At 47.7% G+C, this 24,903-nt stretch overlaps 1 protein-coding gene across 3 annotated transcripts in view; it reads right to left on the bottom strand.

The window, feature by feature from the left end:
* FBXO10 (F-box protein 10) overlaps window positions 1–16,731 on the bottom strand; it is a 360,834-nt gene extending 344,103 nt beyond the window's left edge. The window contains exon 1 of one of the 3 annotated variants that reach the window (XM_077251514.1): window positions 16,547–16,731. The gene's annotated coding sequence lies outside the window, so the exon portion shown is untranslated. Of the gene's footprint in view, window positions 1–10,168; window positions 10,218–11,761; window positions 11,798–16,546 lie in introns of those variants that run through there. The other 2 variants (XM_077251506.1, XM_077251488.1) reach the window with 2 other exon arrangements.
* Between the last annotated feature and the right edge of the window lie 8,172 nt (window positions 16,732–24,903).

Here is a 24,903-nt window from a genome sequence, read left to right as displayed (position 1 = left end):
CCGGGTACCCTCCGAGTTGCGGTGTGGCATCCGGTACCCTCCGAGTTGGGGTTTGGCCTGCGGTATCCTCCTATTTGTGGTGTGGCCTCCGGTACTCTACGAGTTGGGATGTGGCCTCCTGTACCTTCCGAGTTGGGGTATGGCCTTTGGGCCCTCCGAGTTCGTTGTCGCCTCCGATACCTTCAGAGTTGGGGTGTGGCCTCCGATACCCTCAGAAGTTTTCGCGTCCGGTACCCTCCAATTTGGGGTTTGGCCTCAGGTAGCCTCCGAGTTGGTTTGTAGCCTCCGCTACCCTACTAGTTGGGGTTTGGCATCCGATACCCTCCAAGCTGGGGTGTGGCCTCCGATACCCTCGAGTTGGGGTGTCGTTTCTGGTACCCTCCGAATTGGGGTGTGGCCTCCGGTACCCTCCGAATTGGGTTGTGGCCTCCAAGTTGGGTTGTGGCCTCCGCTTCCCTCCAAGTTGGGGGTGTGGCCTTCGGTACGCTCAGAGTTGAGGTGTGGTTTCCGGTACACTTCAAGTTGTGGTATGGCCTCTGGTACCCTCTGAGTTGGGGTGTGGTTTCCGGTACCCTCCAATTTGGTGTGTGGCCTCCGGTAGCCTCCGAGTTTGTGTGTGGCCTCCGCTACCCTATGAGTTGGAGATTGGCCTCCAATACCCTCTGAGTTGTGGTGTGGCCTCCGGTACCCACAGAGTTGGAGTGTGCGTAGCCTTCGGTACGCTCTGAGTTGTGGTGTGGCCTTTGGTACCCTCCGAGTTGGGGTGTGGCCTCTTGGGGTGTGCCCTCCATTACCTTTCAAGTAGGAGTGTTGCCTCCGTTACCCACCAAACTTGGGTGTGGCCTTCGAGTACCCTCCAAATTGGGGTGTGGTCTCCATTACCCTCCGAGTTGGGTGTGGTTGCTTGGGGTGTAGCCTCCGATACCCTCCAAGCTAGGGTGTGGCCTCCGATACCCTCGAGTTGGGGTGTGGTTTCTGGTACTCTCCGAATTGGAGGGTGGCCTCTGGTACCCTCCGAATTGGGGTGTGGCCTCTTGGGTTGTGGCCTACATTACCCTCCAAGTTGGGGTGTGGCCTCCGTTGCCTTCCAAATTTGGATGTGGGTTCCAGTACCCTCTTAGTTAGAGTGTGGACTCTTGGGGTGTGGCCTGCGGTACCCTCAGTGCTGGGCTGTGGCCTCCGATGCCCTCTTAGTTGGGGTGTGGTTTCCGGTACACTCCGAGTTGGGGTGAGGTTTCCGGTGCCCTCCAAGTTGTGTTGTGGCCTCTGGTACCCTCAGAGTTGGGGTGTGGTTTCCAGTACCCTCCAATTTGGGGTGTGGCCTCCGGTAGCCTCCGACTTGGTTTGTGGCTTCCGCTACCCTATGAGTTGGGGTTTGGCCTCCAATACCCTCCGAGTTGGGGTGTGGCCTCCGGTACCAGCATAGTTGGGGTGAGCATAGCCTCCGGTACCCTATGAGTTGTGGTGTGGCCTTCAGTACCCTCCGAGTTGGGGTGTGGCCTCTTGGGGTGTGGGCTCCATTACCCTCTGAGTTGGGGTGTGGATGCTTGGCGTGTGGCCTTCGATACTGTCCAAGCTGGGGTGTGGTCTCTGCTTCCGTCTGATTTGGGGTGTGGCCTTCAGTACCATCAGAGCTGGGGTGTGGCCTCCGGTACCAGCAAAGTGGGGGTGTGCGTAGCCTCCGCTACCCTCTGAGTTGTGGTGTGGCCTTCAGTACCCTCCGAGTTGCGGTGTGGCCTCTTGGGGTGTGGTTTCCATTACCCTCCGAGTTGGGGTGTGGATACTTGGCATGTGGCATTCGATACCGTCCAAGCTGGGGTGTGGTCTCTGCTTCTGTCTGATTTGGGGTGTGGCCTTCAGTACCATCAGAGTTTGGGTGTGGCCTCTTGGGTTGTGGCCTCCGTTACCATCAAAGTTGGGGTGTGGCCTCCGTTGCCCTCCAAATTTGGATGTGGGCTCCGAATACCCTCTGAATTAGGGTGTGGGCTCCAGTACCCTCTTAGTTAGGGTGTGGACTCTTGGGGTGTGGCCTGCGGTACCCTCGGCGCTGGGCTCTGGCCTCCAATGCCTTCTTAGTTGGGGTGTGGTTTCCGGTACCCTCCATGTTGTGCTGTGGCCTCCGATACCCTCAGAGTTGGGTTGTGGTTTCCAGTACCCTCCAGTTTGGAGTGTGACCTCCGGTAGCCTCCAAGTTGGTTTGTGGCCTCCGCTACCCTACGAGTTGTGGTTTGGCCTCCAATACCCTCCGAGTTGGGGTGTGGCCTCCGGTACCCTCGGAGTTGGGGTGCGTGTACCCTCCGGTACCCTCCAAGTTGTGGTGTGGCCATCGGTACCCTTCGAGTTGGGGTGTGGCCTCTTGGGGTGTGGGCTCCATTACCCTCCGAGTTGGGGTGTGGATGCTTGGCGTGTGGCCTTCTATACCATCCAAGCTGGGGTTTCGGCCTCCATTACCCTCGAGTTGGGGAGTGGCTTCTGGTACTCTCCGAATTGGGGTGTGGCCTCTGGGTACCCTCCGAGTTGGGGTGTGGCATCCAGTACCTTCCAGTCACCCTTGGACTTGGGGTGTGGCCTTCGGGTATCGCCTAAGATGGGGTGTGACCTCCGCTACCCTCCAAGTTGGGGTGTGGACTTCGGTACCCTCCGAGCTGGGGTATGGCCTTTGGTACCCTCCGAATTGGGGTGTGGCATCCAGTACCCTACAAGTTGGGGTCTGACCTCCGGGCACAATTCGATTTAGGGGGTGGCTTCTGGTACCCTCCAAGTTGGGGTGTGGCCTCCTGTACTCTCTGAGCTGGGGTGTGGCCTCTGATACCCTCCGAGTTTGGGTGTGGCCTCTGATACCCTCAGAGCTGGGGTGTGGCCTCCGATACCCTCCAAGTTGGGGTGTGGCCTCCGATACCCTCCGAGTTGGGGTGTGGCCTCCTGTATGCTGTGAGCAGGGGTGTGGCCTCCGATACCCTCCGAGTTGGGGTGTGGCATCCGATACCTTCCAGGCACCCTCGGACTTCGGATGCGGCCTGCTGGTACCCTCTGAGTTGGGGTGTGGCCTTCCCGATTCCCTCCAAAATGGAGTGTGACCTCCAGTACCCTCCAAATTGTGGTGTGGCCTCCGATACCCTCTGAATTGGGGTGTTGCCTCCAGTACCCTCCGAGTTGGGGTGTGGCCTCCTTTACCCTCCGAGTTGGGGTGTGGTCCCCGATTCCCTCCAAAATGGAGTGTGACCTCCGGTACCCTCCAAGTTGAGGTGTTGCCTTCGGTACTCTCCGAGTTGGGGTGTGGCCTCCATTACCCTCCGAGTTGGGGTGTGGCCCCCGATTCCCTCCAAAATGGAGTGTGACCTCCAGTACCCTCCAAATTGTGGTGTGGCCTCCGATACCCTCTGAATTGGGGTGTTACCTCCAGTACGGTCCGAGTCTGGGTGTGGTCTACGATACCCTCCGAGTTGGGGTGTGGCATCTGTTACCTTCCAGGCCCCCCCACGGAGTTGGGGTGTAGCCTTCGGGTACCCTCCGATTTGTGGTGTGGCCTCTGGTAACCCCCGAGTTGGGGTGTGGCATCCGGGCACCCTGCCAGTTGGGGTGTGGCTACCGGTACCCTCCAAGTTGGGGTGTGGCCTCCGATACCCTCCGAGTTGAGGAGTGTCCTCCGCTACCCTCCGAGTTGGCATTTGGCCTCCTATACCCTCTCAGTTGGGGTGTGTGTGGCCTCCATTGCCCTCCAAATTTGGGTGTGGCCTCCGAGTACCCTTCGAATTGGGGTGTGGGCTCCAGTACCCTCTGAGTTGGGCTGTGGACTCTTGGGGTGTGGCCTGCGGTACCCTCTGAGCTGGGCTGTGGCCTCCGATATCATCCGAGTTGGGGTGTGGTTTCCGGTACCCTCCGAGTTGTGGTGTGGTTTCTGGTACCCTCCAATTTGGGCTGTGGCCTCTGGTACCCTCCGAATTAGAGTGTGGCCAAAGGTACCCTCCAAATTGCGGTGTGGCCTCCAGTACCCTCCAAATTGGGGTGTGGCTTCCGCTACCCTCCGAGTTGGGGTTTGGTCTCCGCTACCCTCCAAGCTGGGGTGTGGCCTCCGATACCTTCCGAGTTGGGGTGTGGCCATTGTTACACTCCGAGTTGGGGTGTGGCCTCTGATACCTTCTGAGTTGGGGTGTGTCCTGCAGGCAAAGTCTGAGTTGCGGTGTGGCCTCTGGGTACCCTCCGAGTTGCGGTTTGGCTTCCGGTACCCTCTGAATGGGTCAGTGGCATCCATTACTTTCCAGGCACCCTCGGATTTGGGGTGTAGCCTTCTGGTACCCTTCGATTTGGAGTGTGGCTTCTGGTACCCTCTGAGTTGGGGTGTGGCCTCCAGGTACCCTCCGATTTGGCTTGTGGCCTCCGGTACCCTCCGAGTTGGGTGTGGCATCCGTTACCTTTCAGGCACCTTTGGAGTTGCGGAGTAGCCTTCGGGTACCCTTAGATTTGGGGTGCGGCCTCCGAGCACCCTCCAAGTTGGGGTGTGGCCTCCGGGTACCCTCCGAGTTGGGGGGTGGCCTCTGGTTACCTCCCAGTTGGGGTGTGGCCTTTGGTACCGTCTGAGTTGGGGTGTGGCCTCTTGTGGTGTGGCCTCCATTACCCTCCAAATTTGGGTGTGGCCTCTGAGTACCCTCCGTATTGGGATGTGGCTTCCAGTACCCTCCGAGTTGGGGTGTGGACTCTTGGGGTGTGGCCTCTGCTACCCTCTGACCTGGGGTGTGGCCTCCAATACCCTCCGAGTTGGGGTGTGGTTTCCAGTACCCTCCTAATTGGGGTGTGGCCTCTTGTACCCTCCAAATTGGGGTGTGGCCTCTGGTACCCTCCAAATTGGGGTGTGGCCTCTGGTTCCCTGCTAAATTGGGGTGCAGCCTCTGGTACAGTCCCAATTGGGGTGTGGCCTCTGTGTACCCTCCGATCTGGGGTGTTGCCTCCAGTACCCTCCGAGCTGGGGTGTGGTCTCCGGTACCCTCCGAGCTAGGGTGTGGCCTCAAGTACCCTCCAAGTTGGGGTGTGGCTTCAGTACCTGCCAATTTGAGGTGTGGCCTCCGGTACCCTCCGAGTTGGGGTGTGGCATGTGGTACTTTCCGAGTTGGGGTGTGGCCTTCGGTACCCTCCGAGTTGGGGTTTGGCCTCTTGGGGTGTGACCTCGATTACCCTCTGAGTTGGGGTGTGGACTCTTGGGGTGTGGCCTCCGGCACCCTCCGAGCTGGGGTGTGGCCTCTGATAACTTCCAAGTTGGGGTGTGTTTTTCGGTACCCTCCGAATTGGGGTGAGGCCTTCGGTACCCTCTGAGTTAGAATTTGGCCTCTTAGGGTGTGGCCTCCGAGTACCCCCCAAAATTAGGGTGTGGCCTCCAGTACCCTCCAAGCTGGGGTGTGGCCTCTGGTACCCTCCGAGCTAGGGTGTGCCTCTGGTACTCTCCAAGTTGGGGTGTGGCCTCCGGTACCCTCCAAGTTGGGGTGTGGCCTTTGTTACCTTCCGAGTTGGGGTGTGGTCTTTTGGGGTGTGATCTCGATTACCCTCTGATTTGAGGTGTGGACTCTTGGGGTGTGGCCTCCAGTACCCTCCGAGCTGGGGTGTGGCCTCTGCTACCCTCAGATTTGGGGTGTGGCCTCCGCTACCCTTCGAGTTGGGGTGTGGCGTCAGCTACCCTTCAAGCTGGGGTGTGTCCTCTGATACCCTCCGAGTTGGGGTGTGGCCTTAGCTACCCTTCAAGCTGGGGTGTGGCCTCTGATACCCTCTGAGTTGGGGTGTGGCCTCCACTACACTCCCAGATGGGGTATAGCCTCCGATACCCTCCGAGTGTGGATGTGGCCTCCTGTCCTCTCTGAGCTGGGGTGTGGCCTCCGATCCCCTCTCAGCTGGGATGCAGCCTACGGTACCCACCGAGTTCGGGTGCTGCCTTCGGTCCCCTCAGAGCTGGGGTTTGGCCTCCGGTCCCTTCACACACAGGGAACAGGAGGCCACAAACCAACATACATGGGCTGGCCTGGAGGGCACACACCAACACAGATATTGGAACCTATTTGTTCTACAATGACTAGTTTTTCCAGCTTTTTTTCCTTTATCGTTTTCCACTCCAGGAATCAACATTTGAATTAATAGAGCTTTGAATAATAATAAGTTTCCCGAATTGGATGTGTTTAAAAAATGTTAATCATATAATAATCATATAATCATATAAATGTAAGTTCCCCAATTGGATGTATTTAAAAAAATGTTAATCATATAATAATCATATAAATGAGCCCCTGCTATGTACTGACATAGTCTGATCATGCTACATCTCCTGAGCAGAGGAGGAAGTAAAAGAGTATACAGCCATTATAGCTGGTGATCACAGCTGACTCTTTCTTTGAGGTAAAGCATTGCTTTAAAATAGGCAGTGAAATATTTTGTCTCACAGAAGAACCAGCTGAGATCCCGTGCTGCAGTAGCGTAGCTACCGGAGGGGCAGAGGGGGCCATCGCCCCTCTGCTCAGAGGGGGCCCACCCGGAGCTACGCTAATGTAACCGTATCGGCGCACGCAGGGATGAGGGAAAAGGGGCTGCGCTCCTTTTCCCATCATCCCCCTGTCAGCGGCCGGTGTCACGGATGCCGACAGTGGGCGCCATGACGTCACCATTCGGCGCCCTCTGTTAGAAGATGATCGGGAGGTCGGAGCACGGCTGGAACAAGGAGGAAGAGAGGTGAGTATTTGTTTTTTTTATGGGGGCTGCCTTATACTTCAGGATCTGCCTATAGGGGTGCTGCCTTATACTTCAGGTTCTGCCTATAGGGGGCTGCCTTATACTTCAGGATCTGCCTATAGGGAGGCTGCCTTATACTTCAGGATCTGCCTATAGGGATGTTGCCTTATACTTCTGGATCTGCCTATAAGGGTGCTGCCTTATACTTCAGGATCTGTCTATAGGGGGCTGCCTTATACTTCAGGATCTGCCTATAGGGGGGCTGCCTTATACTTCAGGATCTGCCTATAGGGGTGCTGCCTTATACTTCAGGATCTGCCTATAGTGGGGCTGCCTTAGGCCACGTTCACACTGTGCGGCCTGCTCTGCGGGTTAATCCCGCAGCGGAATTGATAAATCTGCAGGGCAAACCCGCTGCGGTTATCCCTGCAGATTTATCGCGGTTTGTTCCGCGGTTTCCGCTGCGGGTTTCCGCCTATACTATTGATGCTGCATATGCAGCAATATGCAGCATCAATAGCAATGTAAAAAATAATAAAAATTGGTTATACTCACCCTCTGACGTCGCGATCTCCTCGGCGCTGCACCCGGCTGTGCCGACAAGGACCTTCGTGATGTCACGGTCATGTGACCGCGGCGTCATCACAGTCATGTGACCGCGACGTCACCACAGGTCCTGTTTGGCATAGCAAACTGAAGACCGGACGCCGCGGGCAGCACTGAGAGGTGAGTATAGCTTCATTTTTTATTTTAATTCTTTTTTTTACACCAAAATATGGTTCCCAGGGCCTGGAGGAGAGTCTCCTCTCCTCCACCCCGGGTACCATCGGCACATTATCCGCTTAACTTCCCGCAACGTGGGCACAGCCCCATGCGGGAAGTGAGCGGATCAATGCATTTCTATGGGTGCAGAATCGCTGCGATTCTGCACCAAGAAGTGACATGCTCCTTCTTTTTTTCCGCAGAAAAGCCGCGCGGCTTTTCCCGCGGAAATCCGCAGCGTGGGCACAGCGGGTTTTGTTTTCCATAGGGTAACATTGTACTGTACCCTGCATGGAAAACTGCTGCGGATCCGCAGTGTCAAATCCGCTGCGGATCCGCGGCAAAACCCGCAAAGTGTGAACATAGCCTTATACTACAGGGTCTGCCTATGGGGTGGTGTCTTGTGCTATAGTCTGCCTATGGGTACTGCCTTGTGCTATAGAGTAGGCCTATGGGGAGTGCATTATACTATATGGAGTCCTATGGGGAGTGCATTATACTATATGGAGACCTATGGGGAGTGCATTATACTATATTTAGGATGATCTGGTGCATTATACTATATGGAGGCCATCTAGTGGGCCATCATACAGTGTGGAGATTACAGTGAAGGGGTCATCATACAGTATTGGAGCCATCAAACAGTTAGGGGGCTACTAAGGGGTCAGTATACTGTGTGGATGGTACTATACAGTGAGGGAGCATTATACTGTATAGGGAAGCTGTACAGGGGGGCAAACTCGGGACATTATTAAATGTAAGGTGGGCACTTCTTGTTATAGGGGATCTCAGGTTACTGTGACTATCAAAGGGGCACACATGGCAATATTACTTTCTAGGGAGAAAAATGTGAGTACTGTTTTCTAGGGCACTTGCACCCGGCATTACTATATTATAGAGGGGTGCTTTAGAATTTAGAAGGCACACAGAACCGCACAGCAGGTGCAGTAATAGGGACACACACGGCAGCAGCAGCAGCTCAGTATTGGGATATCATTAGGATAAGGGGTTTGTGCAGGTTGGGAATAGACGGTGATGGCTGGAATATGAGAAGTGAAATGCGTCTTTGTTGTATTCTCTGCAGAGGAGTCCTGGGTGGAAGAAGTTGTCATGTTGACAAAAAGAGAAATGATCCAGCTGGAGGTGGAGGCAGTTCAGACTTTGTGAGACTTTATTAGACAACTAAAGCGATAAATAGTTCTTCAAAAAGAAAAATCTTTACATAGCAAACACTTGGCACACCAGTGAGGAGGATCAACGCGTTTCAACTATGAAGTCTTACTCATGATCTGAGTAAGACTTCATAGTTGAAACGCGTTGATCCTCCTCACTGGTGTGCCAGGTGTTTGCTATGTAAAGATTTTTCTTTTTGAAGAACTATTTATCGCTTTAGTTGTCTAATAAAGTCTCACAAAGTCTGAACTGCCTCCACCTCCAGCTGGATCATTTCTCTTTTTGTCTTCATTTGCTGTGGGTGCTCACCCCGAACCGTGCTGGGCGTTGGCAGGTCTGGGGATTTCGTCTAAGACCGGTAAGCTGACTACATTCCTTTTTTCTGAAGTTGTCATGTTGGTTTGGGCCAGATGGAAAAGACGGGAAAAGTGAACGATTCCATCAGAAAGAAAGTCAGCAGTAAGTATTTATCTGTAACTGTGCTGTGATCTCTTACATGTTCTGTAGGGCTGGTATTTACCACTGACCATATGGCGGTAATATCCATGTTGGTCGTTATATAGAGATTATCTTCAGTAATAGCACGGTCATCTGCTGAGGTTCTCCTCCGCGTCACCGAATTGTAATGAAGGTTACCTAGTTAGGGGCCCACTCAGAAGCTTAGCCCCCCTGAACCAAAACCTTGCTACACCTCTGCCATGCTGTAATGCCTGTATGCTTTTTTGCTTCCTCCCCTGCCCAGGAGCTGTGGTATGATGTGGTATGGTTCCTGCACGGTCAGACACAGCCATTACACAATACATTTAAGGGACACATTTATTAGATCTCTCAGCACAGGAACTTTTTTTTTTTAACAAATCCAATTGTGGAACTTATTATTATTGAAAGATCTTTTAATTAAAATATACTTTGTTCATGGAAAAACCCCTTTAATCTTGCAGAGAAAACTTCAGCTTCTGAGAAGACCTTTTTGGCGTCTGGAGCAGAATATCAGTGACGTCTTTCTGTTCACACTTTGTAACCTGGATCCTACACAGGGATCACCAGTAATGGAAGAATTCTTTATACTGAGTGCACAGACCTGAGCGACTCCTGTGAGTCTGGTATCGGGCACACTACTACATTACCAGGACAAATCCTTCCATATTACTGTCAATATCGTTTTTCTCAAGCTTAAAGGGGTTGGCCATAGTGATGGGTGCGGGCGACCCAGTGAGAGCTGCTTGCAGTCTCATGGGGACAAAAATAGCTGTTGTCCGTGACTGATGAAACTGAATGTTAGACATCCATCCTGAATAATGCTGCTATTGGCTGACTGTAGGTGGACGGGGTTTCATCCACATTTGATTCTGTTGATTTTACCATAATTTGTATACACAGGTTAGTATATAATAAATTGGGATCCGCTTGGAATCCAAATGATCCATCTCTCCAAAAAAAGACCACACTGCCCATTACTAGTTGTTCAATACTTCACAAGTCCCTGTCATGAGAACCACCTGCCCCAGAGAAGCTCCTGTGGACTTACCTTGCTTCCTCTCATCCCTCTGTTACTTGAGCTGCTGTCCTGGTCACTTGGTATCTGTGTTCTGACTTCCTGTGATGTCACGTCACCTTATCTCTGAGTTCCGGTCTCTGGAGTCTATTGTGACATCACAGTCACGTGACATCATACCGTGTTGTGTGTGGGGTTCCATCCACCAGCTCCTGTGCAGTATGTACACCCCTATATACCTATGTAATAGTTAATAGGTCTGTGTTGAGGACCTGGGACTGACCTGAAGTCAGTGTGAGTGAGAAACGTCTGATGGATACCTCTGTGGAGAAGAGGGATCCGGGAAACCTGTGTGGCACCAACAGGTAACAGGAAGGAACCGTGTGATACTGACCGGGGTTAGAGTAAGAGACATTGTGTATGGGCACCTCGGAGGCCAAGGGGTGTCCAGGAACCCGTAAAGGTTGCCAACGGGTAACGGTCTGAAAACCGTGTATAATGCTGACCGGGGTAAGAGACGAACTGTGGTAAAGATGAATATATGCAGACTGTGTTCAAACTGTTACCAGGTTCCTGTGGATGTGGTTTACATTGTGTGAAATAAACCGAAAAGACTGTGTTTTTGATAGAAAACCGTGCCCGAGTGCTTTGATTCTGCTGCCAAGCGAGTATCCCCAAGACACGTAGTAGGCGCTATGCTACAAAATATAAATATATATATATATATATATATATATATATATATATATATATATATATATATAATTCAAAAAAGCAGGCAGCACTCCATTTTCTTTGAGACAATGTGCAGGTATTTATTAAGCCCACATCTCCATTCTAATACTTATGCTTCATATCAGTATGTGAGGGTATCTTCAAGAAAGCTGCATCCCCCTCTATGTTACTCAAAATACGTTCCTCATCTTCAGCCGTATAGTTAAAAAACCCCGGGTCCATGGTAACTCCATCCATGTTCCCACAAAATGGCTTAAGGATGTTAGAGAAAGTCAATAAATAAATTATATATGTGCAAAAATTTCCAGACATAATAGAAAAAAATTGGAACAGCACAAATCCTATACTTAGCTTCGGGTGCAAAGCCTAAACAGCCCGTCCATCGGTTGTTTTCAGTCCATATAATTAAAAAATATATATAATAGGTACACTCCTGCTATATACCTGAGTAATATATAAAACACTGCTGTATACCCCTGTATTGTACAGTATATATATGTACACCCCTGCTATATACCTGAGTAATATATACATACCCTGCTGTATACCCCTATAATGTATTTATATGTACACCTCCTGCTGTATACATATGTAATATATACACACCCTGCTGTATACCCCTATAATGTATGTATATATATATGTACCCCCCATACTTTACTCCTGTGTAATATATACACACTCTGCTGTATATCCCTATAAACATATATATGAGTGATGAGTGTCGGCGACCCAGTAAGAGCCGCTTGCAGTCTCATGGGGATAAAAATGGCTGTTGTCGGCAGCTGATGAAACTGCCAGAAATCCACACTTCCCATCACTAGTTGTCCAATACTGCACAAGTCCCTGTCATGAGAACCACCTGCCCCAGAGAAGCTCCTGTGGACTTACCTTGCTTCCTCTCATCCCTCTGTTATCTGAGCTGCTGTCCTGGTCACTTGGTCTCTGTGTTCTGAATTCCAGTGATGTCACATCACCTTATCTCTGAGTTCCGGTCTCTGGAGTCTATTGTGACATCACAGTCACGTGACATCATACCGTGTTGTGTGTGGGGTTCCATCCACCAGCTCCTGTGCAGTATGTACACCCCCTGCTACATACCTATATAATATATATACACCCTGCTGTATACCCATATAATGTACAGTATATATATGTACACCCCTGCTATATACCATAGTAATATATACACACCATTCTGTATACCCCTATAATGTGTACGTACTGTATATGTACACCCCTGCTACATACCTGAGTAATATATACAGACCCTGCTGTATACCCCTATAATATACACTATATACCTGTACACCCCTGCTATATACTTGAGTAATATATACATACCCTGCTGTATACCCCTATAATGTACAATAGATATATATGTACACCTCCTGCTGTATACGGCTGCCGTCACACTAGCGAGTTTTACGGACGTAAGAGCGCATAAAATACGTCCGTAAAACACGCCTAACAAACGGCCCAATTATTCCCAATGGGTCAGGTCCTATCAGCCGTATATAACGCATCCGTAATATACGCCTTTCTACGGCCGTACAAAATCGCAGCATGCTGCGTTTGTCAGCGTATTGCGCAAAAAATACGCCAATGAAAGTCTATAGGGGCGAGAAAAATATGGATTCCACACGGACCAGCAGTGTGACTTGCGAGAAATACGCAGCGGTGTTAGTGAAAAGCCGGTAATTCAATTGCCGGCTTTTCATTTCTCCTTCCCCAACCCGACAGGATATGAGACATGGTTTACATACAGTAAACCATCTCATATCCCCTTTTTTTTTGCATATTCCACACTACTAATGTTAGTAGTGTGTATGTGCAAAATTTGGGCGCTGTAGCTTGTAAAATAAAGGGGTAAATCGCGGAAAAAATTGGCATGGGCTCCCGCGCAATTTTCTCCGCCAGAGTGGTAAAGCCAGTGACAGAGGGCAGATATTAATAGCCAGGAGAGGGTCCATGGTTATTGGCCCCCCCTGGCTACAAACATCTGCCCCCAGCCACCCCAGAAAAGGCACATCTGGAAGATGCGCCTATTCTGACCCTTGGACAATCTCTTCCCACTCCCGTGTAGCGGTGGGATATGGGGTAATGAAGGGTTAATGTCACCTTGCTATTGTAAGGTGACATTAAGCCAGATTAATAATGGAGAAGCGTCAATTATGTCACCTATCCATTATTAATCCAATTGTATGAAAGGGTTAAAAAACACACACACGTTATTAAAAAGTATTTTAATGAAATAAACAAACAGGTTGTTTTAGTATTTTATTGCTCTCTCAATCCATCCGGAAGACCCTCGCTTGGCAAAATAATAAACCAACAATATACATACCTTCGGATGAACTGTCAGGTCCCACGAAGTAAATCCATCTGAAGGGGTTAAATCATTTTACAGCCAGGAGCTGCGCTAAAGCACTCGCTCGTGCCTGTAAACCCCGGGTGCTGAAAGGAAAGCTGGGTGATCTGTACTTACATTGAGTTGCGGTGAGGCGCCCTCTGGTGGATGTTCTCATGAACTGCAGCCTTGGAAAAGGTCCCACTCTCGAGTTCATATGAGTTCATCCACCAGAGGGCGCCTCACTGCGACTCAATGTAAGTACAGATCACCCAGCTTTCCTTTCAGCACCCGGGGTTTTTACAGCCACGAGCGAGTGCTTTAGCGCAGCTCCTGGCTGTAAAATGATTTAACCCCTTCAGATGGATTTACTTCGTGGGACCTGATAGTTCATCCGAAGGTATGTGTATTGTTGGTTTATTATTTTGCCAAGCGAGGGTCTTCCGGATGGATTGAGAGAGCAATAAAATACTAAAACAACCTGTTTGTTTATTTCATTAAAATACTTTTTAATAACGTGTGTGTGTTTTAACCCTTTCATACAATTGGATTAATAATGGATAGGTGACATAATTGACGCCTCTCCATTATTAATCTGGCTTAATGTCACCTTACAATAGCAAGGTGACATTAACCCTTCATTACCCCATATCCCACCGCTACACGGGAGTGGGAAGAGAGTGGCCAAGTGCCAGAATAGGCGCATCTTCCAGATGTGCCTTTTCTGGGGTGGCTGGGGGCAGATGTTTGTAGCCAGTGGGGGCCAATAACCATGGACCCTCTCCTGGCTATTAATATCTGCCCTCAGTCACTGGCTTTACCACTCTGGCGGAGAAAATTGCGCGGGAGCCCACGCCAATTTTTTCCGCGATTTAACCCTTTATTTTAGCAGCTACAGCACCCAAATTTTGCACATACACACTACTAACATTAGTAGTGTGGAATATGCAAAAAAAAAAGGGGATATGAGATGGTTTACTGTATGTAAACCATGTCTTATATCATGTCGGGTTTGTGAAGGAGAAATGAGAAGCCGGCAATTGATTTACCGGCTTTTCACATATATCGCGCTGAATTAAATATAAATACAGAATATATATATGTGTGTCTCAATGACAAAAAAAAAATATATATATATACTGTATATATGTTTTACCAAACATTTGAGCACATAAATCCATTAGATGTCAGTTTTGCAAGCCTGCGAGAAAATATCGCAGTACGGATGCCATACGGATTACATACGGAGGATGCCATGCGCAAAATACGCTGACACACCCTGCCTACGGATGACATACGGACCACTATTTGGGAACATTTCTCCGTATTACGGCCGTATTACAGCTGTAAAAAATGGACCGTATTGTCTTACGCTGAGTGACGCCGGCCTACATGTGTAATATATACACACCCTGCTGTATACCCCTATAATGTGTGTATATATGAACGCCCCATGCTTTACTCCTGTGTAATATACAGTTAGGTCCATATATATTTGAACAGACACAACATTTTTCTAATTTTGGTTATAGACATTACCACAATGAATTTTATACAAAACCATTCAGATGCAGTTGAAGTTCAGACTTTCAGCTTTCATTTGAGGGTATCCGCATTAAAATTGGATGAAAGGTTTAGGAGTTTCAGCTCCTTAACATATGCCACCCTGTTTTTAAAGGGACCAAAAGTAATTGGACAATTGACTCCAAGGCTATTTCATGGACAGGTGTGGGCAATCCCTTCTTTATGTCATTCTCAATTAAGCAGATAAAAGGCCTGGAGATGATTTGAGGTGTGGTGCTTGCATTTGGAAGGTTTTGCTGTGAAGTAAACATGCGGTCAAAGGAGCTCTCCATGCAGGTGAAACAAGCCATCCTTAAGCTGCGAAAACAGAAAAAACCCATCCGAGAAATTGCTACAATATTAGGAGTGGCAAAATCTACAGTTTGGTACATCCTGTGAAAGGAAGAAAGCACTGGTGAACTCATCAATGCAAAAAGACCTGGGCGCCCACGGAAGACAACAGTGGGGGATGATCGCAGAATAATCTCCATGGTTCACAACAGCCAACCAAGTGAACAACACTCTCCAGGAGGTCGGCATATCATTATCCAAATTTACCATAAAGAGCAGACTGCATGAAAGTAAATACAGAGGGTTCACTGCACGGTGCAAGTCACTCATAAGCATCAAGAATAAAATGGCTAGAATGGACTATGCTAAAAAACATCTAAAAAAGCCAGCACAGTTCTGGAAGAACATTCTTTGGACAGATGAAACCAAGATCAACCTCTACCAGAATGATGGAAAGAGAAAAGTATGGCAAAGGTGTGGTACAGCTCATGATCCAAAGCATACCACATCATCTGTAAAACACGGCAGAGGCAGTGTGATGGCTTGGGCATGCATGGCTGCCAGTGGCACTGGGTCACTAGTGTTTATTGATGATGTGACACAGGACAGAAGCAGCCAAATTAATTCTGAAGTATTCAGAGACATACGGTGTGCTCAGATCCAGCCAAATGCAGCAAAACTGATTGGTCGTTGTTTCATACTACGGATGGACAATGACCCAAAACATAAAGCCAAAGCAACCCAGGAGTTTATTAAAGCAAAGAAGTGGAATGTTCTTGAATGGCCAAGTCAGTCACCTGATCTCAACCCAATTGAGCATGCATTTCACTTGTTAAAGACTAAACTTCAGACAGAAAGGCCCACAAACAAACAGCAACTGAAAACCACCGCAGTGAAGGCCTGGCCGAGCATCAAAAAGGAGGAAACACAGCGTCTGGTGATGTCCATGAGTTCTAGACATCAGGCAGTCATTGCCAACAAAGGGTTTTCAACCAAGTACTAAAAATGAACATTTTATTTAAAATTATTGAATCTGTCCAATTACTTCTGGTCCCTTTAAAAACAGGGTGGCACATGTTAAGGAGCTGAAACTCCTAAACCCTTCATCCAATTTTAATGTGGATACCCTCAAATGAAAGCTGAAAGTCTGAACTTCAACTGCATCTGAATTGTTTTGTTTAAAATTCATTGTGGTAATGTCTATGACCAAAATTAGAAAAATGATGTCTCTGTCCCAATATATATGGACCTAACTGTATACACACTCTGCTGTATATCCCTATAAATATGAGTGATGAGTGTCGGCGACCAAGTAAGAGCCGCTTGCAGTCTCATGGGAATTAAAATGGCTGTTGTCGGCAGCAGATAACACTGATTTCCAGAAATTCACACTGCCCATCACTAGTTGTCCCATACTTCACAAGTCCCTGTCATGAGAACCACCTGCCCCAGAGAAGCTCCTGTGGACTTACCTTGCTTCCTCTCATCCCTCTGTTATCTGAGCTGTTGTCCTGGTCACCTGGTCTCTGTGTTCTGACTTCCAGTGATGTCACGTCACCTTATCTCTGAGTTCCGGTCTCTGGAGTCTATTGTGACATCACAGTCACGTGACATCATACCACGTGGTGTGCAGGGGTTTCATCCACCAGCTCCTGTGCAGTCTGTACACCCCTGCTATATACCTATGTAATATATACACACCCTGCTGTATACCCATGTAATGCACAGTATATATATGTACACCCCTGCTATATACCTGAGTAATATATACACACATTGCTGTATACCCCTATAATGTACAGTAGATATATGTACACATCCTGCTGTATACATGTGTAATATATACACCCTGCTGTATACCCCTATAATGTGTGTGTATATATATATACAAGAAGTTGGACAGGTGTACCTAATAAAGTGGCCAGTGAGTGTATATATATACACTCACTGGCCACTTTATTAGGTACACCTGTCCAACTTCTTGTTAACACTTAATTTCTAATCAGCCAATCACATGGCGGCAACTCAGTGCATTTAGGCATGTAGACATGGTCAAGACAATCTCCTGCAGTTCAAACCGAGCATCAGTATGGGGAAGAAAGGTGATTTGAGTGCCTTTGAACGTGACATGGTTGTTGGTGCCAGAAGGGCTGGTCTGAGTATTTCAGAAACTGCTGATCTACTGGGATTTTCACGCACAACCATCTCTAGGGTTTACAGAGAATGGTCCGAAAAAGAAAAAAAATCCAGTGAGCGGCAGTTCTGTGGGCGGAAATGCCTTGTTGATGCCAGAGGTCAGAGGAGAATGGGCAGACTGGTTCGAGCTGATAGAAAGGCAACAGTGACTCAAATTGCCACCCGTTACAACCAAGGTAGGCCTAAGAGCATCTCTGAACGCACAGTGCGTCGAACTTTGAGGCAGATGGGCTACAGCAGCAGAAGACCACACCGGGTACCACTCCTTTCAGCTAAGAACAGGAAACTGAGGCTACAATTTGCACAAGCTCATCGAAATTGGACAGTAGAAGATTGGAAAAACGTTGCTTGGTCTGATGAGTCTCGATTTCTGCTGCGACATTCGGATGGTAGGGTCAGAATTTGGCGTAAACAACATGAAAGCATGGATCCATCCTGCCTTGTATCAACGGTTCAGGGATGTGCAGCCGACAAATCTGCGGCAACTGTGTGATGCCATCATGTCAATATGGACCAAAATCTCTGAGGAATGCTTCCAGCACCTTGTTGAATCTATGCCACGAAGAATTGAGGCAGTTCTGAAGGCAAAAGGGGGTCCAACCCGTTACTAGCATGGTGTACCTAATAAAGTGGCCAGTGAGTGTATATATATACACATACATACATACATACATACACCTGCTGTATACCCATTGTAAAGCTGTAGTAGCATCGTACGCAGTGAAGAGGCAGTGACCCACAAATTCCAACACAAAAAGTCTCTTTTAATGTGTTTCTTCACAGCATTAAAGTCCAAATCACATAAATGCATATAACTTCAGTGGAAATTATCAGTGACCAGTTTACACCTGGTTCAAAGCAATACATATCACATGGTTTTAGATTTGCGGTCCCTAAACAGGCCAGACTTCCCTTGTCCAGTTTACCTGGCCGACCGCACGCCATCTCACAGTCTCTATACGTCTCCATACACACAGCCTCATATGTTGCAGACACTACGCACGCCAGCCCTCCTCTGACTAGTTCCCGTGGGTGTCCTGCATCGCTGTATCAGTCTCTTTACAGACTCTTTACTCACACAGTCGTACACAGTTCAGGATATCCTCCGGATAGCAGCCAGGCACCATATCCACCTGTTTGCAATTGTTGCACATGCTAGTCCTCTTTCGGGCACAGGACATCCACCTCCGGGCACAGGACTGTCCACATCCGAGACCAGTACCATGGACGACTTGCATCTCTGTGTACGCTGCAGGTGCCAGGCTATTCAGCTGCCCTGGGTGCTGGCTCTGCTGGCCTCCATGCACTTTTTAGACCAGCACACACCAGACTGACACTGACGTGCACCTCGCACACCTGGCCAGACACCTGACACGTCCATACCCCTTACTGCAGGGTTTTTAAACACACACACAAACCTGTGGCCTTCAGCCACATGGAAAACCAGGACAGGAAATCCGTGACTCTCATGCACACCTATGGACTTCATCCGTCTGCATGCACATTCTGGGGAGAACAAACAGCGCCCCCTAGCTGTATCAGAGGCCACAGCCTCACATATCCTCCCCCCCCTGTTCATACCTGTGGGGTTGAACACTTGTTACCCCGTATGGGAGCGAGATAATAAGGCATCCGTATGACCCTGTGACATCCCCGCCCAAAACAACGTTTTCAGTTTCTCCTGCCAATACCTCTAGGGGAAGCCTATCGGGATTACACTCTGACCCTAATTTGGCGACCCCTATGGCAGGTATCTCAATATTTTCAGGTTCTATGCCCAAAACAGTACATAAACACATTCTCTGCTGCAACTGCAGCGCCTCTAGCGGTTGCTGCCAGAACTGCAGCTCCTGCTGCACAGACTTCGTGGACCCGCCGATCCACAGCAAATCTTCGTAACCCCACTGAGTTACCGCCAGAAGCCTTCAATCTTCATGGCCCCGCCGAGCCACAGCAAGACAGTCTTGAGAGAGAAAAAAAAAAAATTCCAGCCGACTTTGCACAATGCTATGCAGCACGCTTTGGGATATGCCTCAGTTAACACTGCCTGCATTCTCTCCACCATATGTAAAGCTTTAGTAGCATCGTACGCAGTGAAGAGGCAGTGACCCACAAATTCAAACACAAAGTCTCTTTTAATGTGTTTCTTCACATCATTAAAGTCCAATTCACATAAATGCATATAACTTCAGTGGAAATTATCAGTGAGCAGTTTACACCTGGTTCAAAGCAATACATATCACATGGCTTTAGATTTGCGGTCCCTAAACAGGCCAGACTTCCCTTGTCCAGTTTCCCTGGGCGACCGCACGCCATCTCACAGTCTCTATACATCTCCATACACACAGCCTCATATGTTGCAGACACTACACATGCCAGCCCTCCTCTGACTAGTTCTCGTGGGTGTCCTGCATCGCTGTATCACAGTCTCTTTACAGACTCTTTACTCACACAGTCGTACACAGTTCAGAATATCCTCCGGATAGCAGCCGGGCACCATATCCACCTGTTTGCAATCATTGCACATGCTAGTCCTCTTTCAGGCACAGGACATCCACCTCCAGGCACAGGACTGTCCACATCCGAGACCAGTACCATGGACGACTTGCATCTCTGTGTACGCTGCAGGTGCCAGGCTATTCAGCTGTCCTGGGTGCTGGCTCTGCTGGCCTCCATGCACTCTGCAGACCAGCACACACCAGACTGACACTGACGCACACCTGACACACCCATACCCCTTACTGCAGGGTTTTTAAACACACACACAAACCTGTGGCCTTCAGCCACATGGAAAACCCGGACCGGAAATCCGTGACTCTCATGCACACCTATGGACTTCATCTGTCTGCATGCACATTCTGGGGAGAACAAACAGCGCCCCCTAGCTGTATCAGAGGCCACAGCCTCACACTATGTAATGCACAGTATATATATGTACACCCTTGCTATATGCCTGAGTAATATATACACACCCTGCTATATACCCATATAATGTAAAGTACATATATGTACACCCCTGCGTAATATATACACACCCTGCTGTATACCCATATAATGTAAAGTACATATATGTACACCCATGCTATATACCTGAGTAATATATCCACACCATTCTGTATACCCCTATAATGTGTATACTGTATATGTACACCCCTGCTACATACCTGAGTAATATATACAGACCTTGCTGTATACCCCTATAATGTACAGTATATACATGTACACCCCCTGCTATATACTTGAGTAATATATACATACCCTGCTGTATACCCCTATGTGTGTGTGTATATATATATATATATGTGTCCACCTCTGCTATATACCTGAGTAATATATACAGACCCTGCTGTATACCCCCCTATAATGTACAGTGTATGTATATATATATATATATATATATATATATATATATATATATATATATACATATATATATATATATATATATATACACACACCTCCTGCTGTATACATGCGTAATATATACACCCTGCTGTATACCCCTATAATGTGTGTGTATATATGAACGCCCCATGCTTTACTCCTGTGTAATATATACACACTCTGCTGTATATCCCTATAAATATGAGTGATGAGTGTCGGCGACCAAGAGCCGCTTGCAGTCTCATGGGAATTAAAATGGCTGTTGTCGGCAGCAGATAACACTGACTTCCAGAAATCCACACTGCCCATCACCAGTTGTCCAATACTTCACAAGTCCCTGTCATGAGAACCACCTGCCCCAGAGAAGCTCCTGTGGACTTACCTTGCTTCTTCTTATCCCTCTGTTATCTGAGCTGCTGTCCTGGTCACTTGGTCTCTGTGTTCTGACTTCCAGTGATGTCACATCACCTTATCTCTGAGTTCCGGTCTCTGGAGTCTATTGTGACATCACAGTCACGTGACATCATAGCATGTTGTGTGTGGGGTTCCATCCACCAGCTCCTGTGCAGTATGTACACCCCTGCTAAATACCTATATAATATACTAGATGGTGGCCCGATTCTAACGCATTGAGTATTCTAGAATATGTATATATGTATGTATGTATGTACAGTTAGGTCCATATATATTTGGACAGAGACAACATTTTTCTCATTTTGGTTATAGACATTACCACAATGAATTTTAAACAAAACAATTCAGATGCAGTTGAAGTTCAGACTTTCAGCTTTCATTTGAGGGTATCCACATTAAAATTGGATGAAGGGTTTAGGAGTTTCAGCTCCTTAACATGTGCCACCCTGTTTTTAAAGGGACCAAAAGTAATTGGACAGATTCAATAATTTTAAATAAAATGTTCATTTTTAGTACTTGGTTGAAAACCCTTTGTTGGCAATGACTGCCTGAAGTCTTGAACTCATGAACATCACCAGACGCTGTGTTTCCTCCTTTTTGATGCTCTGCCAGGCCTTCACTGCGGTGGTTCTCAGTTGCTGTTTGTTTGTGGGCCTTTCTGTCTGAAGTTTAGTCTTTAACAAGTGAAATGCATGCTCAATTGGGTTGAGATCAGGTGACTGACTTGGCCATTCAAGAATATTCCACTTCTTTGCTTTAATAGACTCCTGGGTTGCTTTGGCTTCATGTTTTGGGTCATTGTCCATCTGTAGTATGAAACGACGACCAATCAGTTTGGCTGCATTTGGCTGGATCTGAGCACACAGTATGTCTCTGAATACCTCAGAATTCATTTGGCTGCTTCTGTCCTGTGTCACATCATCAATAAACACTAGTGACCCAGTGCCACTGGCAGTCATGCATGCCCAAGCCATCACACTGCCTCCGCCGTGTTTTACAGATAATGTGGTATGCTTTGGATCATGAGCGGTACCACGCCTTCGCCATACTTTTCTCTTTCCATCATTCTGGTAGAGGTTGATCTTGGTTTCATCTGTCCAAAGAATGTTCTTCCAGAACTGTGCTGGCTTTTTTAGATGTTTTTTAGCAAAGTCCAGTCTAGCCTTTTTATTCTTGACACTTATGAGTGGCTTGCACCGTGCAGTGAACCCTCTGTATTTACTTTCATGCTGTCTTCTCTTTATGGTAGATTTGGATATTGATACGCCGACCTCTGGGAGAGTGTTGGTCACTTGGTTGGCTGTTGTGAAGGGGTTTCTCTTCACCATGGAGATTATTCTGCGATCATCCCCCACTGTTGTCTTACGTGGGCGCTCAGGTCTTTTTGCATTGATGAGATCACCAGTGCTTTCTTTCCTTCTCAGGATGTACCAAACTGTACATTTTGCCACTCCTAATATTGTAGCAATTTCTCGGATGGGTTTTTTCTCTGTTTTCACAGCTTAAGAATGGCTTGTTTCACCTTCATGGAGAGCACTTTTGACCGCATGTTTACTTCATAGGAAAACCTTCCAAATGCAAGCACCACACCTCAAATCAACTCCAGGCCTTTTATCTGCTTAGTTGAGAATGACATAACGAAGGGATTGCCCACACCTGCCCATGAGATAGCCTTGGAGTCAATTGTCCAATTACTTTTGGTCCCTTTAAAAACAGGGTGGCACAGGTTAAGGAGCTGAAACTCCTAAACTCTTCATCCAATTTTAATATGGATACCCTCAAATGAAAGCTAAAAGTCTGAACTTCAACTGCATCTGAATTGTTTTGTTTAAAATTAAATTGTGGTAATGTCTATAACCAAAATGAGAAAAATGTTGTCTCTTTCCAAATATATATGGACCTAACTGTATGTATGTATGTATGTATGTATGTATGTATGTATATAGCAGCCAGATAGTATTCACGCCGACACCATGTGACCGTTCTGTGGGTGTAATCGTCGCACCATTGGTTTTCTTTAGTTTAAAAGGGGCTTCCTGGAACATGATGCCACTCCCCCTGACGAAGGCACGTTGCCGAAACGCGCGTAGGGGCTGTGGCACCATCTTCTGAGTGTAGGTATGTACTAGATATTGTTTTTCTTATGTTATACCAACTATCTGTCATGTTGCTATCAACTCTGGCCATATAACTCTGTGTAGTTACTTTTGGCACACACCACAGTGGCTCAATGTAACGGTGTATTTTTGTACCGATTGTGTGCCTGTAGCTCTATATTTATATGTATTTGTATTTAGTGCTATCTGCCAGCGTTGGCAACATGGCTAATTAGTTTCATTATACTTTGTTATAGTTCACACTCAGCAGTGGTGCCACATATATCGTTTTGGCTCATCATTGTGACACACCTGTGGCTACCAATCTTAAAGTATTGTATGTCTTAGGCTGGGGTCACACATGGCGTAAGACAATACGCCACGTATTATACGTCCGTACTACGGCCGTAATACGGAGAAATGTTCCCAAAATAGTGATCCGTAGTCAGGGTGTGTCAGCGTATTTTGCGCATGGCATCCTCCGTATGTAATCCGTATGGCATCCGTACTGCGAGATTTTCGCGCAGGCTTGCAAAACCGACATCTAATGGATTTATGTGCTCAAATGTTCGGGAAAACATATATACAGTATATATATATATATATATATATATATATATATATATATATATATATATATATATATATATGTCATTGTGACACATATATATATATTCTGTATTTAGATTTCAATCAGCGCGATATCTGTGAACAGCCGGTAATTCAATTGCCGGCTTTTCATTTCTCCTGCACAAACCCGACAGGATATGAGACATGGTTTACATACAGTAAACCATCTCATATCCCCCTTTTTTTTGCATATTCCACACTACTAATGTTAGTAGTGTGTATGTGCAAAATTTCTGCGCTGTAGCTGCTAAAATAAAGGGTTAAATGGCGGAAAAAATTGGCGTGGGCTCCCGCGCAATTTTCTCCGCCAGAGCGGTAAAGCCAGTGACTGAGGGCAGATATTAATAGCCAGGAGAGGGTCCATGGATATTGGCCCCCCCGTGGCTAAAACCATCTGCCCCCAGCCACCCCAGAAAAGGCACATCTGGAAGATGCGCCTATTCTGGCACTTGGCCACTCTCTTCCCACTCCCTGTAGCGGTGGGATATGGGGTAATGAAGGGTTAATGCCACCTTGCTATTGTAAGGTGACATTAAGCCAGATTAATAATGGAGAGGCGTCAATTATGACACCTCTCCATTATTAATCCAATTGTAGGAAAGGGTTAAAAAACACACACACATGATTGAAAAGTATTTTAATGAAATAAACACAGCGGTTGTTGTAATAATTTATTGTTCTCTCAAATCCATTTGCAGTCCCTCGCTTGGCAACATAATAAACGCACAAGATACATACCTTCTGATGTACTGTCAGGTCCAACGATGTAATCCATCTGAAGGGGTTAACTAATATTACAGGCAGGAGCCCTGCTAAATGCAGCGGTGCTCCGTGCCTGTAATCCCCGGCGAATGAATGAAATGTAGGTCATTGACCTACATTTCATTCATTCGCGGTGAGGCGCCCTCTGGTGGATGTTCTCATGAACTGCAGCCTGGGAACTTTTTCCCACGCTCCAGGTCATATGAGGACATCCACCAGGGGGCGCATCACCGCGAATGAATGAAATGTAGGTCAATGACCTACATTTCATTCATTCGCCGGGGATTACAGGCACGGAGCACCGCTGCATTTAGCAGGGCTCCTGCCTGTAATATTAGTTAACCCCT

This window comes from Ranitomeya variabilis, chromosome 1 (assembly GCF_051348905.1).
Source record: "Ranitomeya variabilis isolate aRanVar5 chromosome 1, aRanVar5.hap1, whole genome shotgun sequence".
Classification (NCBI taxonomy): Eukaryota; Metazoa; Chordata; class Amphibia; order Anura; family Dendrobatidae; genus Ranitomeya; species Ranitomeya variabilis.
The sequence above is the reverse complement of the archived record's forward strand: the minus strand, read 5'-3'. Positions and strand labels throughout refer to the sequence as shown.